Genomic DNA, 18,440 nt, shown 5'->3' on the forward strand with positions numbered 1-18,440 from the left:
AACGAGTGACATGATACCTCCCAACAACGTGGAAAACACTATGCCACTATCCATTTAGACACCCCGAACGTACTTTGGCATCATAAACGTTCCTACTCGCGTCCATTCATCACAGCAATCGCAAGAATGAAATTTCGTCATGGCTCTTTCTCTCAGCACCTGTACAAAACCCAAGTACTATCTGCGCACTTTTTAGCGATAGATTTACACCCTAGTGCTGAAGCGGTCGACCTGGGCAATCTTCGAGATTCGTACTGGCAATCTTTGAAAAACAAACTATGAATCGCTGTTCGACGTCTGGCGTACACTTTACGTACTAGTACGATTGTTATTTACACAGCAAAGCCAAACTATAGAATTCACTCTAGGAATAAGATTCGCATCGAGAAATGTTATATAATGTTTTTTAATGTGTGTGTGACACAGTTGTTGGCTTAAAATAAGAAAGGTTTAGAAAATTCATATCGATCGATCATATTATCGATTCAATTCAGATTTCATTTCCATTCAGTAGGTACTACTAGCGGAAACGGAAATCTCCCTCCTTACTCCTCAAACCCGTACACAAATCTATCGCTAGAAAGTGCGCAGATAGTACTACGATCTCCCTTCTGTTCACGTTCAGGTGATACAGTAGCAGATCTTAATCACATATTCTTTGGATGTCCACACCACTTCGTTCGCACTACTTGCGTACTGCAAAATGTATTGTCATTGGGATACCAATTACCACCGGTTCTTTCGCCAATTCTCCAAAAAAGTGACCAGTCTGCCTACTTTGAATTATATGCATTTCTTTCTGACATTGAACTTCGAATCTAAAACCTTCAACTGCCATCGATCTTACCCTACCAGAACTACAACACTCATCTCTCCTTCTGTTCCATGGCCTATTCACGTGTGCCACTAGATGCCATAAAGGGCCTTATGATGAGAAGATGAATCCATCTCTCCTGTATCCGAGCAACAAATAAAATAAATCAATACGTAAGTTCCTATAAATCCCTTTCTTACACAATTCACTGGCTGAGTGGGCTTCTTCCCGAATGCCAGAAAACCTCATTTATCTCAGAACTTGTCTTTTGTATTAGTACTACAATTGTAGCCCACAAGCAAAATAACATTATTAAGTAGAATCCCGTAATAGTTCACACCTCTGCGAGAATCAGACACAAGAACATGGTCTTCTAGTTTCATGACAGTAAGCACTAACGGGATAGGCTATATTCGCACTTCGATTTCGATATTGTAAATGTTAGGAAGAACAGGTTGTTTTGGATTATTCAGTTCGAATAATTTCCAATCACTGCAGAATTATTGGATTGGTCAGGATATCGTTCGGAAAAATCCTGGTTACTATTGATGAACAGAATGTACTATACGATGCAAACTGAGAAGCACCAGTATTGCAGCCAATATAAACAACAAAGCAGAAACTGCAACAGCGGCACCTCTGGTGGAATATTGAATAAGATATGCCGCTGTTGCAGTTTCTGCTCAAAGGAAGAATGATCTGCAATGCTGCAGAGTGCATTAACTCCAAATTCGATTTTTAAGTTGTAATAATAATAATAATAATAATAATAATAATAATAATAATCGTATGGCCTCAGCTACCGTGTGCCACTATTGCAGCCCATGAACTGCTTCTATGATCTTCGGAGATATTCTACTCTCGATAGACAATACCGAGGTAGACATTAACTTGAATCTATTTAGCACCTTTGTGTCCCTGTGCTTTTTCCCATGTCTCACTCCGATTTTGCTTATTTTCTTAATCCCCTAGTCTCATGAGCGAACCCCTCTATACCTGTCACCCTAACTCCCAAAACTTTTCGTTCCATACGGGAATTTGCGTGACATGTCCACAGCTCGATCATATTTCCAGGTGATTAATGATTTTGTCCTCTTCCTACTTCTCTTATCTACCCTGGGACGCTATGTTCCGGCTTCCATTTTGAACTAAGTGCAAGATTTGTTCGTGTGTGAACTGCGAATATTATGACTGCTTTCAGGGACAACAGTTTTTAACCCCTCCATTAATATGTGCAATTTGGACTTATCTTATGTTTTCTAGATTCTGCCTTGCGTGTGCTTTATGTTATTATTCGCATAGTGGCTGGACGACAGTAAAAAAAGTCCATAAGTATCAAGAAAGAAGAACAACTTGAATCTATCCAAACAGACGTCAACTACCTTGTTGAAGAACAATTCGATTTATTTTCGTTGGCAACTACCGCCATCACGATGCTGATTAATAATCATACGATAATACGGTGTAAATTACTACTAGTTATATAAATACCCTACATGATTATACGTACTGCATCGTTGTGATCATCAAACGGTCTGTACTTGCAAGAGTACCGGTACATGCGACATTCTGTAAGTCTCTATAATCTACGCGCACAGCCAGCGAACTGTGACTGTTAGTGAACTGGATGTCCCATTCAAATGTTCCTAACCATATCTTGAGAAAACGATACTTAGGAGTCTTCGTACATACATAAGTTTAATATGCAAGTCCATCACTTAAAATAGAGGATGTGAAGTATAAAGACTACAAAACGGCATTAAATTATGAGAACATCATTGTAAATATAAATAAGAAAATAGAGCTAATTGTGGAAGGAAAATCACGGCTACCACCACACAGAGAGATTGTGTGCGTAAGAAATATGGAAGCATAATACTATGTCTCAATAAATAGAAAGTTATAGTTCAAAACTGTTTTAATAGTTTGCAAGAGAATAAAATACGTAATAAAATTAACTCACCCAGGATGACTACCATGACCCCGAGGGAGATAAGAACTCAATTTTTCACAACCTTCGAAAACCTGATAGCCGCACTGACTGATCCACACCCCTCAGCGTAGAAGGGACAACTGACTGTCGTAATGACCTTGCACCAAGGAACTTCAAGTATACAGACAACACGCTAGTTGTCTTGTCTTGTCTTGTCTTGTCTTGTCTTGCGGATATTTATTTGGGATTCAAAACAACACGCTAGTTGACTGACGTTTCTGACACAGACCTAGACACTGATGTACTTCTCCATAGCTGTTAATAGGTGATTGCCAGCTCAGCGTCATATTTAGGAGAGTCTTGACTGGAGTAATCCCATTAAACACAAACGTCCAGGTCATAAAACTTCCTTATATGGAGTAGTAAACAAGGGACGGAGTGATGAACAATGAACCTACAGTAATGTATCTTAACTGGTGGCCGGCTGGACATGACAGTTTGTCAGATATTCGCCTCTTGTGCTCAAGGTTATGGGATTGAATCTTGAATAAATATGAGAGTGTGTCAGTAATTCTAATGACACGTTAGAGAATCAGCTGACAGGACCTCACAACTGATACACAATGCAATTATCAATTATTATTTACGAAATGTTACTGAAAGGGAAACAGGAGATCTCGGAGAAATATGGTCTCGCCTTCGCTTCATCCAACAACAATTCCACACGCGACCTCTGAGATTTGGGCTCCGAATTAAGGGTTGATTCCCATGTAACATTGTTACTAGATTCTCACCGCCGTGCGGTTAGAGGCGCGCAGCTGTGAGCTTGCATCGGGAAATAACCGGTTTGAACCCCACTGTCGGCAGCCCAGAATATGGTTTTCCGCGCTTTCCTATTTTCACACCAGGAAAATGCTGGGGCTGTACCTTAATTAAAGCCACGGCCGCTTCCTTCCCAGTCCTAGGCCCTTCCTCTTTCATCGTCGCCATAAGACCTATCTGTGTTGGTGCTAATTGTAATTGTAATTTTAAAAAATAAGTTTCTCACAAAGGCGACCACGGTTCACATCACGGCCAATGAGGACAGGATTTTTGAAATGAAAGGTCATGTCCGTGTTGACCGTAGTCTACGTAGAGCTAGAGATCCCCTGGCTATGATCACAATATCAACATCATAGCGTATAGAAGATGAAATAGGACTTGCCGTGCTAAGTAGCACAGATGGTACAGCGCTGGCCTTCTGGCTCCAAGTTTGCAGGTTTGATCCTGGCTCAGTCCGGTGGTATTCGAAGATGCTCAAATACGTCAGCCTTGTATTGGTAGATTCACCGGCACGTAAAAAGCTCCTTAGGGACAACATTTTTGCACCTCAGCGTCTCCGAAGCCATAAAAGTAGTTAGTGGGACGTAAAACCAATATTATAGGGGCTGCCTGGCCGAGGCGGTAAAGGCGTGCTCGGTTCGCGTGGAAGGACGTGGGTTCGAATCCCCGTCAGGAAGTCGTAAAGTTTAAGAAACGAGATTTCCACTTCCGGAGGTGCATATGGTCCTGAGGTTCACTCAGCCTGCACCAAAAATGAGTACCAGGCGGCCGGGCGTAGAACCAACCAATCTACCCCATCACGTGCCGAGGTTACGAATGGTGGAAGCCTTTACCTTCCACCCCTCCAAAGGCCTTCATGGCCTGTACGGAGATTAAAACCAATATTATTATTTAGAAAGTGTGCTTTCTTCCCAAGTTCATCGTTCTCTCCCATAGGTGGTTCCTCCTCCGCCAGTTGAGCGTGCACGTACAAGTCAACATAGGAATAAAACATAATTATTGAACGCATAATACATTTGTTTTTACCGAGCTCGATAGCTGTAGTCGCTTAAGTGCGGCCAGTTTCCAGTATTCGGGAGATCGTGGGTTCGAGCCCCACTGTCGGCAGCCCTGAAGATGGTTTTCCGTGGTTTCCCATTTTCACACCAGGTAAATGCTGGGGCTGTACCTTAATTAAGACCACGGCCGCTTCCTTCCCACTCCTAGCCCCTTCCTGCCTCATCGTCGCCATAAGACCTATCTGTGTCGGCGCGACGTAAAGCAAATAACAAAAAAACAAAAAAACATTTGTTTTTTCTTACAGTTCCAGGAATCAGTTGTGAGGCAGTTTAGATAACTTCTGGGAAGACTTGGCAATTTTAAAACACTGCACTTCCCTTCTAATCTGTCTTGTTCTTCCTTTTTAAATCTGGTTTGTTTTTTTGTTTTTGTTGCTATGGGCTTTACGTCGCACCGACACAGATACGTCTTATGGCGACGATGGGATAGGAAAGGCCTAGGAGTTGGAAGGAAGCGTTCGTGGCCTTAATTAAGGTACAGCCCCAGCATTTGCCTGGTGTGAAAGTGGGAAACCACGGAAAACCACTTTCAGGGCTGCCGATAGTGGGATTCGAACCTACTATCTCCCGGATGCAAGCTCACAGCCGCGCGCCTCTAAGCTCACGGCCAACTCGCCCGGTTTTTAATCTGTTTACCCTCCAGGGTCGCTTTTTCCCTCGCACTCAGCGAGGGATCCCACCTCTACCGCCTCAGGGGCAGTGTCCTGGAACGTGAGACACTGGGTCGCGTGATACAACTGGGAAGGTGGACCAGTACCTCGCCCAGGCGGCCTCACCTGCTATGCTGAACAGGGGCCTTATGGTGGGATGGCAAGATTGGAAGGGACAGGCAAGGAAGAGGGAAGGAAGCGGCCGTGACCTTATGTTAGGTACCATCCCGGCATTTGCCTGGAGGAGAAATGGGAAACCACGGGGAAAAAAACACTTCCAGGATGGCTGAGGTGGGAATCTTACCCACCTCTACTCAGTCGACCTCCCGAGGCTTAGTGGACCCCGTTCCAGCCCTCGTACCACTTTTCAAATTTCGTGGCAGAGCTGGGAATCGAACGCGGGCCTCCGGGGGTGGCAGCTAATCACGCTAACCAGTACACCACAGAGGCGGACCTGTCTTGTTACAAAATAAAATCGTATTATGCAACACAAATTTAGCATAGCATCCTTACTCGTTTGATTTAATTGGGATGCAGTGTAGACTGTGCAAACACTCGTAAGATACGTCATCCCGTAGAAAGTATTCACGGGAAAGTTTTTGTGACAGCACATTTTTTTACCGTTGACGAACAAATTAAAGACTGTTCTTGATGGATAGAGAGGGAAGTGCTACCAACACCATACTTACCGTTATAATCCGTAATAACCGTTGTTACTTCTGTATGGTGATGTTGGTGATTATTGTTTTCAGATGAAGTACAACTGAGCAGACATGCTCTCTTAACACTAATCAGAGGACAAAATGGAAGAGGTCCGACTCTTCGAAAAATGAAGGTATCGGAAAAAGAAAGGGGAAGACCACGAAGGGCCTCGCAAACCAAATACCCTCGGGGTTGGAGGAGAACGAGAGATGACTAAGAGAGGTCGGATAGAAAATATGAATGTGAGGGGCCAGGTACAAGCGGAAGCAACGCCAGACTCAGTTTTGTGCCCCGTGGTTGTCAGCCTACATTCCCAGGTTGACAGCCTTTCAGTCGCCTCCTTCGACAGGTGTTTCCTTCTGTAGGCTTTCTCTGAAGCAGACTGACAAATTTATGACATTGTGTGATTTTTTTTCAGCCTTGTTTGCCTCTTAGGCCCGTATTCACAAATGTCGGTTATATCTGCTCTTAGGATGAAGTCTTAGGTAAGGGGTACAAGATGAAAATAAATAAGTCCAAAACAAAAGTAATGGAGTGCAGTCGAACGAAGGCAGGTGATGTAGGAAATATTAGATTAGGAAACGAAGTCTTAAAGGAAGTAGATGAATATTGTTACTTGGGTAGTAAAATAACCAACGATGGCAGAAGTAAGGAGGACATAAAATGCAGACTAGCACAAGCAAGGAAGAGCTTTCTTAAGAAAAGAAATTTGCTCACTTCAAACATTGATATCGGAATTAGAAAGATGTTTTTGAAGACTTTTGTGTGGAGCGTGGCATTGTATGGAAGTGAAACATGGACGATAACTAGCTCAGAAAGAAAGAGAATAGAAGCTTTTGAAATGTGGTGTTACAGAAGAATGCTGAAGGTGAGATGGATAGATCGAATCACGAATGAAGAGATACTGAATCGAATTGGTGAGAGGAGATCGATTTGGCTACATTTGACGAGAAGAAGAGATAGAATGATAGGACACATCTTAAGACACCCAGGACTTGTTCAGTTGTTTTTTTCAAGGAAGTGTAGGTGGCAAGAACGGTAGGGGTAGACCAAGGTATGAATATGACAAACAGATTAGAGCAGATGTAGGATGCAATAGTTACGTAGAAATGAAAAGGTTAGCACAGGATAGGGTGGCATGGAGAGCTGCATCAAACCAGTCTATGGACTGATGACTCAACAACAACATCTTAGATTTCCAAAATTCGGATAATGTCATTATCTCGGATAACGGTCACTTCTGTATTCACCACAGCGTTTATTATTGGGATTTACCAAAACTAAGCTTTCGTTTCAATCTGAATTTGAACCTTAATTTTTTCATACTGACGCACGGAAAAGAAATGACTTCGTTCTGCCGCCACTATCGCAATGCAAACATTTTTTGACTCTATTCGGTGTTTGCAAATAATTTATCGTAAATTATGTCCGCTATTGTGTCCCCCATTGAGCAGGAACGAAGAAAAGAGCCTAATATGACTTTCCAAGGGAGTGAAATGTTATTGAATTTGGTGGCAGAAAGTGTTATCATCATAGAAAATAACGCAACAAATATAGCCTATACACTGTACATTTCAGTCAAAAAAATAAGCCAATCTTCCTTAATTCTTCACTAAAACGTCATCCAGAAGTGTATCTTACCGTACAAGATATAAGCTATAGCCTACTCGAGAAATCATCTAAGGACTCTGAGCTAAAGGACAGTACGCTGATCATTCACTCAAGAATCCTTCGGGCACAGATAGATTTAGGCTTAATATTTAATTATTATTGTTATTTCTATTAACAACAAAAACCTGTTAGCTTACATTCGGGAGATGGTGGGAATTCCAGGTAATGTTCGATCATGGATAACACTGACAGTGTCGAGGCTTTAGATAACCTAAAGTGTGTTTCTAAATCAGTGTCATCGTAGGCTCCTCAAGTACATAACGCGGTCTTCATATCCATCCAGGATGTTTTGTTGCATAATCTTGGTTATATTCCTCGTCGCTGTGATTTTCTTTTTCAGTTAAATATTCCAGCCGCCGGCGATCTGCAATCTTGAAAGGATATTATCTTAGATTTCCCGTTTTTACCAGCCAGCCTTTCTCCGGTAAAATTTTAAACCGAGGTGATGTAGTTGGTGAATACAAATGTAACTGTTATCTCGGTTTTTACTTAGCTTTAAACCAAGATAAAAGCTTTTATTCGCGTTGGTCAATACGGGCCTTAGTTAGTGTTCTCACTTGATCGACAAGAATGCCAATGGCAATTCAGATTTGTGCTCATAATTATGCCTACTATCGACGGCAGAACAAGTTTTGTTGGGATATAAATAGACCACAACATGTGTAAATTCAGAAAACTATCGCTAAAGGGTGACCGGCACAACTTAGTGAAGGCAACATGGAGGTGAGCGCATTCACTGACTTCAGTCCCTTTACCGACACTGCCGATCTATGTTTATAAATGACTTCACTAGAAATCGCAATGTTTTTCTTAAGAACTGATGATATCCCCCATGCGTGTCTGCTGTGTCTCAACATTTGATCGACTCAACTCCAACAGTTCGGAAAGACTGATGCTGTCCATACGCAAAAAGTTCTTGTAATCTGCAGGTTCTTGTACGTGCAGTTCCTAATAGGAGGACGTGAGAAAATCGTAGTTTATCTCTAGTAGTTACTTTTGGATGGTCCGGACGCCGCCTCCTCCTCAGGCCCCTGGGAGAGCCCTCCGCCTCACGGGATGTGCTGACTAAGAGTGCATGCTTAACCTCACATGACCTCACTTGAAAAGTAGGGCAGTTGGCTAAGAGCGCACTCTTAAACTCACATGATCTTACGCTGCCTACGTGTCTAGGCTTAACCTTACAGACCTCGGGTTCGACCCCAGGCCTAAGAGCTTTAACCGTGCAGATCCTAGTTCGGAGCCTAAGAGTACAGGCTTAACCCAAGAGATTCAAAGTTCAACACCCGGGCTAACTGCATACGAGTGTAAGCTTAACCTAACAGACTTCTAGCTAGATACCGGTGCAGCACAGAGGCGGACACCAGTTATCTAAGGGGTGAAAACAAGCAATTGTCGTGACCCTTCAACATTTTAAGCGATAAAATTAGTAAAAAACCTAATACACAAGACGTGCGAAATCACTTGAAACTCAGCTGTTGGGTGAAATCAATATCGCGCTGCACTGGACTTGTCCATCGAGCACTTGCCCCTTGGCTTGGTTTCAGTGCCATATATATTAAGCGGTACTTCATTGCCGATCTATGTTCGTACAATAGAACCCTATTATTGCGAACTAATTGGGGCTGAGTTCTGTTCAGATTCGGAAATGCTCGGATTATCCTAAAACAACATGCAATACGGTACTATCACGTCAAGTGACGTAAAGTTGATACGTCGCTGCCGCAATATCACATCATCAAGCAGGTGTTATTCCTTACGGATTATTACATTATTATTATTGAAGATGATTTTGAAAATCGGAAAATAACTGGTGCAGTCTTCATCGACCTAACTTCGGCCTATGACATAGTTAGTCACCAAATTCTGTTGAGTAAACTTTATAAGATTACAAAGGGCAACAAGCTGACTGAATTTCTTCGATGTCCTCTTGAAAATCGAAGATTCTTTGTAGATTTCCAAGAGCGACACTGTCGCTGGAAGAACCTCAGAAATGGCCTACTACCACGTAGTGTTTTGTCTCCAATATCATTTAATATTTACACGAATGATCAACCCTTGCCAAAAGGAGTGTTGAACAGAGACTAATCGAAGCCTTAGATGAACTGAGTCCATACTGCAGAGAAAACCATCTAAAGCCTAACACCTCAAAGACGCAAGTTTGCGCTTTTCACTTAAGGAATATGCAGGCAAGAAGAAAACTGAAGATTTTCTGGGAAGGTGCTCTCTTGGGTCATTGCCCAACACCTAAATATCTTGATCGTGCACTCACGTGTGAACAACATTGTGTTAACACGAAACACAAAGTATCTACGCGAAATTCCATTCTTCGCAAGTTATGCGGTACCAGTTGGGGAATGTAAGCTCAAACAATGAGAACTACTGCTTTAGCACTGAGCTTCTCTGCAGCAGAATATGCATGCCCTGTTTGGTATAGATCGTGTCATGCCAAACAGGTAGATACTGCTTTAAATGAAACTTGCCGGCTTATAACTGGTTGCCTAAGATCTACACCTTGTGACAAGGTATACTGCTTGGCTGGCATTGCTCCCCCAGATATCAGACGTGAAGTAGCTGCCAAACATGAAAGATCTAAAGTAGACATTTCCCAAACACATCCGTTATATGATTATCAACCTGCTCAACAACGATTGAAGTCGAGGAGAAGTTTTCTTCATTCTACTGAGTGCCTTTTGGAGTCACCTCAATCATCAAGACTAACTTCCTGGAGATCCAGAAACCGCCATCTCAATGAATGGATGGATCCGTCTGAAATTCTTCTAGCCGGTTATGAAGAGTCGTGGTCTACATGGAAGAGTCTGAACAGGCTGCGGTCTGGGGTCGGTCGATCTAAGAACAATATGAAGAAGTGGGGTCTATCTGAAGAGTCAACCCTCTGTGCCTGTGGAGAAGAACAAACCATGGCGCACTTACTTAATTGCAATTCATGCCCTCTCGTTTGCACCATGCAAGATTGGGTGAAGGCCACACCAAATGGTCGAGATCTCGCCAAATTCTGGTCCGATATGATATAATTGTTACTTGAATGTACTTCTAGTATGTTTTCACCAGTTAGACCTATCTAATTATTTCTCATTCTTAATTAATAATTTATATGATGTATTGCTTCTGATACGAATAAATAAATAAACGATTGTTATTATTATTAATATTATTATTATTTCATCCGCAGGCCTTCGGACTGAGCAGTGATCACTTGGTAGGACAAGGCCTTTCAGGGCTGTTGCGCCACTGGGTTTATTCTTATTTAAATTGCTAGATGCTTTACGTCGCACCGACACAGATAGGTCTTATGGCGACGATGGGATAGGAAAGGCCTAGGAATGGGAAGGAAGCGGTCGTGGCCTTAATTAAGGTACAGCCCCATCATTTACCTGGTGTGAAAATGGGAAATCACGCAAAACCATCTTCAGGGCTGCCGACAGTGGGGTTCGAAACCACTATTTCCCGGATGCGAGCTCATAGCTGCGCGCTCCTAATCGCACGGCCAACTCGCTCGGTAATTTATTTAAATTAAGTAAATGCTTAAACATATCAAATACTAGATTTTTGTCATTTATCTTGTTGCCCTATAATTGCGTTTCTTGAATAAAACATTTGAAAAAAGAACAAAGTTTTACATTCGTAAATACCCATGGGGGCCGATGACCTTAGATGTTAGGCCCCTTAAAACAACAAGCATCAAGCAAATACCCATGGGGTCGCCCTGCTACTATGTGTCACTCCACGCTGAACCTGTTGTTGTTACGTAATCTGTCCTGAACTTTCACACTTGCACTCTATGCGTTCTGGTGTCACTTGGGCTAACATAACTTAGTTAACTCTGTAAATGTTAAAAGCGAATTGCAAATAAGAAACATAACGAATATATATTCTTCTAAATGATCAGCACCAGGTGATAATGGTTACAGGGAGCATGATAGTGTACGATGGTCATCGAGAACTGCCAAAGATCGATCAATGGAGCATCATTAGAGGACGACTGTAAAGGATGAAACAACAGAGTAAGAAATGGTGGAGGTACAGCGAAGTGGGCCAGGGCCACAGCTATTGATTTTTGGCTCATCATTAAGTCCAGGTAATGCAACACAATCCTAGTCTGTTTACATATTCGTATATACTACACCAGGGGTTACCAAACCTTTGGACAAAACCAACATAACATGACCATCGTACACTATCATGCTCCCTGTAACCATTATCACCTGGTGCTGATCATTTAGAAGAATATATATTAGTAACTCGTGATGATACAGTTTTATTAATTACTAAAATGGCACTTAAACTGTCCGCCTGTGTGGTGTAATGGTTAGCGTGATTAGCTGCCACCTCCGGAGACCCGGGTTCGATTCCCGGCTCTGCCACGAAGTTTGAAAAGTGGTACAAGGGCTGGAACGGGGTCCACTGAGCCTCGGGAGATCAAATGAGTAGAGATTGATTCGATTCCCACCTCATCCATCCTCGAAGAGGTTTTCCGTGGTTTCCCACTTTTCCTCCAGGTAAATGCCGGGATGGTACATAACATAACTCCGCAGCCGCTTCTTTCCCTCTTCCTTGTTTATCCCTGCCAATCTTCCCATCCCCCCCCCCCACAAGGCCCGTGTTCAGCATAGTAGGTGAGACCGCCTGGACCAGGTACTGGTCCTCCTCCCCAGTTTTATCCCCGACCCAAAGTCTCACGCTCCAGGTCACTGCCCTTGAGGCGGTAGAGGTGGGATCCCTTGCTGAGTCTGAGGGAAAAACCAACCCTGGAGTGTAAAGAGATTAAAAAAGAAAGAAAGAAGATACTTAAATAATCTTCCTTTGTTGGCATTAAAATAATAAATAATATTCTAATTATGTATTAATGATGTGTACGCAATACATTTATTTGGGGGGACTACAACTAGGTGCGTTCCAATTATTCCTAAATGAAGCAGTGCAGAATCACTATGGTAATGTTTTGTTTAAAATTTTTGTTCGTTTTTAAATGCAAGAATTCATTAAAGTCAAACACATAAACTTGACTTGTTAATATGAGGAGTGGGGGTGCTTAACCGAGCACAGCTTCCTTATGCCCTGTTCAATGTCGGTTATTTTTATTCTAAGTCTGAATCAATACATAATTTATTCCGTTATTTATTCTTTATGTAGACAAGTGAAGAAAACGCACTCTCACACAGTTAACTTGTGCTAAACACAAGAAGAAATTTTACAGCTTTCTCATAAACCAGAGGATATTCCTTTCGCCTCGCCAACCAAAACTTCGTTAAATTCATCCTATTGAAAATATTCTCAAGGAATCCGTCACAGAATAGCTGAATAAGTTCGTATTTTTCCCTCTTCTTTTTAAGATAGTGGCAGGGTGTCATCAACAAAGAAGAGATCTGTGATCCCGAAGCTTGATTTTAGATGTTCTGCAAAATAACCCTTGAAATCTGATATTAGATTCTCACAATGCCAAGGTATATCATTCACCAATTCAATATGTACTTGTATAATTCCATCGTCACTCATGAAACTGAGCAAGAATGGAAAAGATGACAGTGTTCCATTTTTTATTCCTTCATAGCTGAATACATTTGCTTTCTGTAGGCCTTGTTTTGTCGTGGACTGAGAAAGGTTGATGGATCTTATCTATCCTATTCAGAAAACAATATATATACCAGGCGGCATATGGTTCATCAAGTAAATGGTCCTTCAAATCTGAAGAACTGCCGGAAAGAAACGTTTGCACTTCTGAACGCAATTCACACAGACGACTTAAAATACACTGACTGACAGAGCAAATGCAACACCAAGAAGGAGTGGTCAGAACGTTATGCCAATTGCAGGGTAGACTGACGTCACTGAGGTATGCTCATGATGTGAAATGCGCCGCTGTGCTGCGCACGTAGCGAACGATAAATGGGACACGGCGTTGGCAAATGGCCCACTTCGTACCGTGATTTCTTAGCCGACAGTCATTGTAGGACACGTGTATAGCTAAGAATGCCAGGCCGCCGTCAACGGAGGCATTTCCAGCAGACAGACGACTTTACGAGGGGTATGGTGATCGGGCTGAGAAGGGCAGGTTGGTCGCTTCGTCAAATCTCAGCCGATACCCATAGGGATGTGTCCACGGTGCAGCGCCTGTGGCGAAGATGGTTGGCGCAGGGACATGTGGCACGTGCGAGGGGTCCAGGCGCAGCCCGAGTGACGTCAGCACGCGAGGATCGGCGCATCCGCCGCCAAGCGGTGGCAGCCCCGCACGCCACGTCAACCGCCATTCTTCAGCATGTGCAAGACACCCTGGCTGTTCCAATATCGACCAGAACAATTTCCCGTCGATTGGTTGAAGGAGGCCTGCACTCCCGGCGTCCGCTCAGAAGACTACCATTGACTCCACAGCATAGACGTGCACGCCTGGCATGGTGCCGGGCTAGAGCGACTTGGATGAGGGAATGGCGGAACGTCGTGTTCTCCGATGAGTCACGCTTCTGTTCTGTCAGTGATAGTCACCGCAGACGAGTGTGGCGTCGGCGTGGAGAAAGGTCAAATCCGGCAGTAACTGTGGAGCGCCCTACCGCTAGACAACGCGGCATCATGGTTTGGGGCGCTATTGCGTATGATTCCACGTCACCTCTAGTGCGTATTCAAGGCACGTTAAATGCCCACCGCTACGTGCAGCATGTGCTGCGGCCGGCGGCACTCCCGTACCTTCAGGGGCTGCCCAATGCTCTGTTTCAGCAGGATAATGCCCGCCCACACACTGCTCGCATCTCCCAACAGGCTCTACGAGGTGTACAGATGCTTCCGTGGCCAGCGTACTCTCCGGATCTCTCACCAATCGAACACGTGTGGGATCTCATTGGACGCCGTTTGCAAACTCTACCCCAGCCTCGTACGGACGACCAACTGTGGCAAATGGTTGACAGAGAATGGAGAACCATCCCTCAGGACACCATCCGCACTCTTATTGACTCTGTACCTCGACGTGTTTCTGCGTGCATCGCCGCTCGCGGTGGTCCTACATCCTACTGAGTCGATGCCGTGCGCATTGTGTAACCTGCATATCGGTTTGAAATAAACATCAATTATTCTTCCGTGCCGACTCTGTTTTTTCCCCAACTTTCATCCCTTTCGAACCACTCCTCCTTGGTGTTGCATTTGCTCTGTCTGTCAGTCAGTGTATTTCCCCGCAAAAGCCACCGCACCTCTGTATGAAACTACCCATCCCTTTACATAGAAACATAAAATATAAAACAGTCTTGAATTAGTTGCTTTCGACAGTGGTAGCCGGTGCAGAAAATCAGTTGTGTGCTGTAACCCATCCCCCCTCCAAAAAGTAAAAATATTTAGAAAGATATGCGGTTTTTAAGAGGCTCGCCACTGAATTTCCCATACTGAATAAATACGCATACAACCCAAACACATATACACATTCCTCATACAAAACTAATTAAACACAATAACACCTGCAATGACAAAACATCAACGAACTCAGAAACACTTGGTCTGAGCGCGCAAAAACAGAACTTCTCAATGTTACCAGAAATCGTTGAAATTAAACCAGCAACGCCGTAATGCAAAATTACATTATATGTTGTTATAATGAAATTTATAAACAAGACATTTTGTAATTAAAGAAAAATACAATATCATGTCCTTATTTTGACAACGTAAAAAATACAGTTTTATAGTTTATCGATTTACGAATGTGGCTACGGAATAGGCAAGTTGGGAGTATTAAAGGACCTGGCGGGAACATCTGATGGCTACAGTATTTTGTTTTCCCGTTATCCTTGAGCGTTCCCCTCTCAAATACTACCGCTGAGTCAAGAGTCAGTGCTGCCTCTCTGTTTTCGAACTAATCGCTGTAAAGTTTTGTCTTGGCTGTTGTTTCCACAGCACATCGGAAAAGTTGGGTACGCATGCGCAAAAGGCAGAGTTCCTGCTTTCTGGCAGAAAAGCTTAGAAATTCCCACTGAGCTGTGATATTCTTTTTCATTGCACTGTATTTGATTGTAAATAATATATTTAAAGTAATAAATTTATTTTTCAGATAGACAATGTGCTGCAGCACTTCAACACATAAGGTACGGCCGCCCCTGGTTTTCGATTAAGTACAGTTAAAAAATTGAACTCCGTCATTTAGCACCGTTTTCAAATTTAAGGTCACTTTTTTCGAGGCTAGAACCTTACGATGAATGCTACAGTGAACTAATGTCGCTTCAGGGGCATCTTACTTAATATTTGCAAGGAATCCACCATGTTAGCTCGACATCATTGACAAGTTTACGCTACGTAAACAATACTGTACATATATAAGCTTGTTTTTAAGTGATTTGATAGAATCTGAGGATGTTCTTGTAGAACGAAACATGTCATTCTTTGTATGTTAGTGTGTATTTTACAGGTATGTTTATAGTGTTATAATTTACATTGTATTTGCTGTGTGTTTGACAGACTGAAAAGCCTTTGTTACATTTAACTAAGTCAGCGCTGGAAAACATGGCTTCATTCTTATCAAACGTTTCTTTAAAGGCATGGTTGAATCACATCTACTTCATACGTCAACACCGGATAATGACTAACATTTACGAGGTGCACAGCGCGTATTTAGATCAAAATTGCGTTGCAAGGTCATAGTGGCGCTGCTAGCATCACTCTTCGTCGGTTAGCGCGCAAATATGAATAGGCATCATCTTTTAGATGTGCAAACACGCCTTCCGAATTTCGTTTATCTAGTACAAATCCTTCTTGGCGTTTGGATTTCATTTCCTGTCGGAACATTTGTAACATTGAAAGAAATGAGGCCCCAGGCTGCGAGCAGTCAAGACGAAATACCCAGCCATTATTACTATCGGTCGGAATGTGCTGAGGTAGTGACGCTATCCCTGCCCCTTCGTTTTGAGATACTTTCCCAGGACTGGAAGTGCACAGATGTAGTTCACTTCTTCAAGAAAGCGGACACTAATAATAATAATGTCGTGGCAGTGAATATTGAAATAACAAAAAATACAGATATATATTGTGTGTTTTTTTTAATACAGCAGATTATAGAATATTTTTCAACCAATCGTTAGTACCAGTGTCCAAAGGCTCGTGTACCAGAGTTTGGGAACCCCTACATTACACCAAGTTGTTAGTGACTTCTATTAGCGTCCTGTGTTGCCAACTTAGATGTCTTCAAATGAAATCAATGTTTAACGCATGACTGCCACGCCTAAAACGATAGACCACACTCCAAGCCCATTCCTTTCATTTCTCTCCCTCTCTCTTTATTTCTTTCCTTCTTTCATTCTTTCTTTTTTTTTGTGAAGTTTTCCCCTAGAGTTTACAACAAAGAATTGTTCTATTTTAGCCCATTGCAATTCCACATTGACACGTGTGGCCTGGTGATGTGTTTTCTCATATAACTTCATACGAGGGAACGATGTGTATATAATATACTAGCTGTTGTACTTTTCGTTATCACTCAGCATGTGTATGATCACATTTCGGTTGGCCATTTATAGAATATCCTACACAGAACGCAATGAAATCAGATTACAACAAAAATGATCTGTATGATACGTATCTCCTTATCTTACGGCACTTATCTAGTATTTATGATGGCTGCAGTAGTTAGCCCGTGATATCATCGAATTGCCAGTTAATATTTCCATCAGATGACCACAGGACGCTTCTCGACATTAAATCCTCAGTGTTAAACGTCTTTGTCCAATATTAAGGAGGTTCGGCATCAAATATAAAGTAGTGATACAGTATTATAAACGGACATATTAGTGCATTTGGTTCTCTTTATCTTCATTCCTTCATCTCTGCCCTCCTTCTCTTTCACATGGTCACAAAAGTCCAGTACAAAAACAAAGTATCAGATTAATATTCAAAAAGTACAGACAGATGTGCAAAGCATTTAAAGCGTTGCCGGGATTTCTAGTAATAACACTACACTGAGATAGTTATTTATTCTTGGACTTAATTTTTTACAAGATAGACACTGATTTTCCTTATTTTCCAGTGTATCGAAAAATGATATAGACAAACAAGTTTATAAGTAATATTATCAATCAATCAATCAATCAATCAATCAATCAATCAATAAATCAGTCATCAATGATCTGCATTTGGGGCTGTCGCTCAGGTGGCAGGTTACCTATTAATTGTTTACCTAGCTTTTTCCTGAAAATTTTCAAAGAACATGGAAATGTATTGAATATTTGCCTTATTAACTTATTCCCGTCTCTTACTCCTCATCCAATAAATGAATATTTTTCCCAATTTGTCCTCTTGAATTTCAACTTTATTCTCGTATTATAATCTTTCCTACTTTTAAAAAACTCCGCTCTAGCTTATTCACCTACTTATGCCATTCCATGCCAACTCTCCGCTGATGGCTCGAAACATACCTGGTATGTTAAGAATTTTATGATTTTGTTCCGTATTGAACAATACCTTACTTCAAAGAAACTAATAATATTCATTGAGGATCCACCTATTCAATACATCATATAATCACACTCGATAACATATACATTTTAAAATATCACATTGCGGGACATATTTCGCCATGATTTAGGCATCTTAAGCCGCATATTATTGTTTTAAGATTAAATAGCAATCGGGCCTATAACAACAACTATAGAAATAATCAAATGATCCCATCAGTATGATAACTCCCATATGTTATTAAGCTTAACCTTAATTACTCTGACCATACTTCAGTGATGACGAAACATTAGCAATAACAATCCGAGCTATAGCAGAAACTATAGGAAAAATCAAATGATTTCACCAGTACGATAACT

The sequence above is a fragment of the Anabrus simplex genome, chromosome 2 (genome assembly GCF_040414725.1).
Source record: "Anabrus simplex isolate iqAnaSimp1 chromosome 2, ASM4041472v1, whole genome shotgun sequence".
Taxonomy (NCBI): Eukaryota; Metazoa; Arthropoda; class Insecta; order Orthoptera; family Tettigoniidae; genus Anabrus; species Anabrus simplex.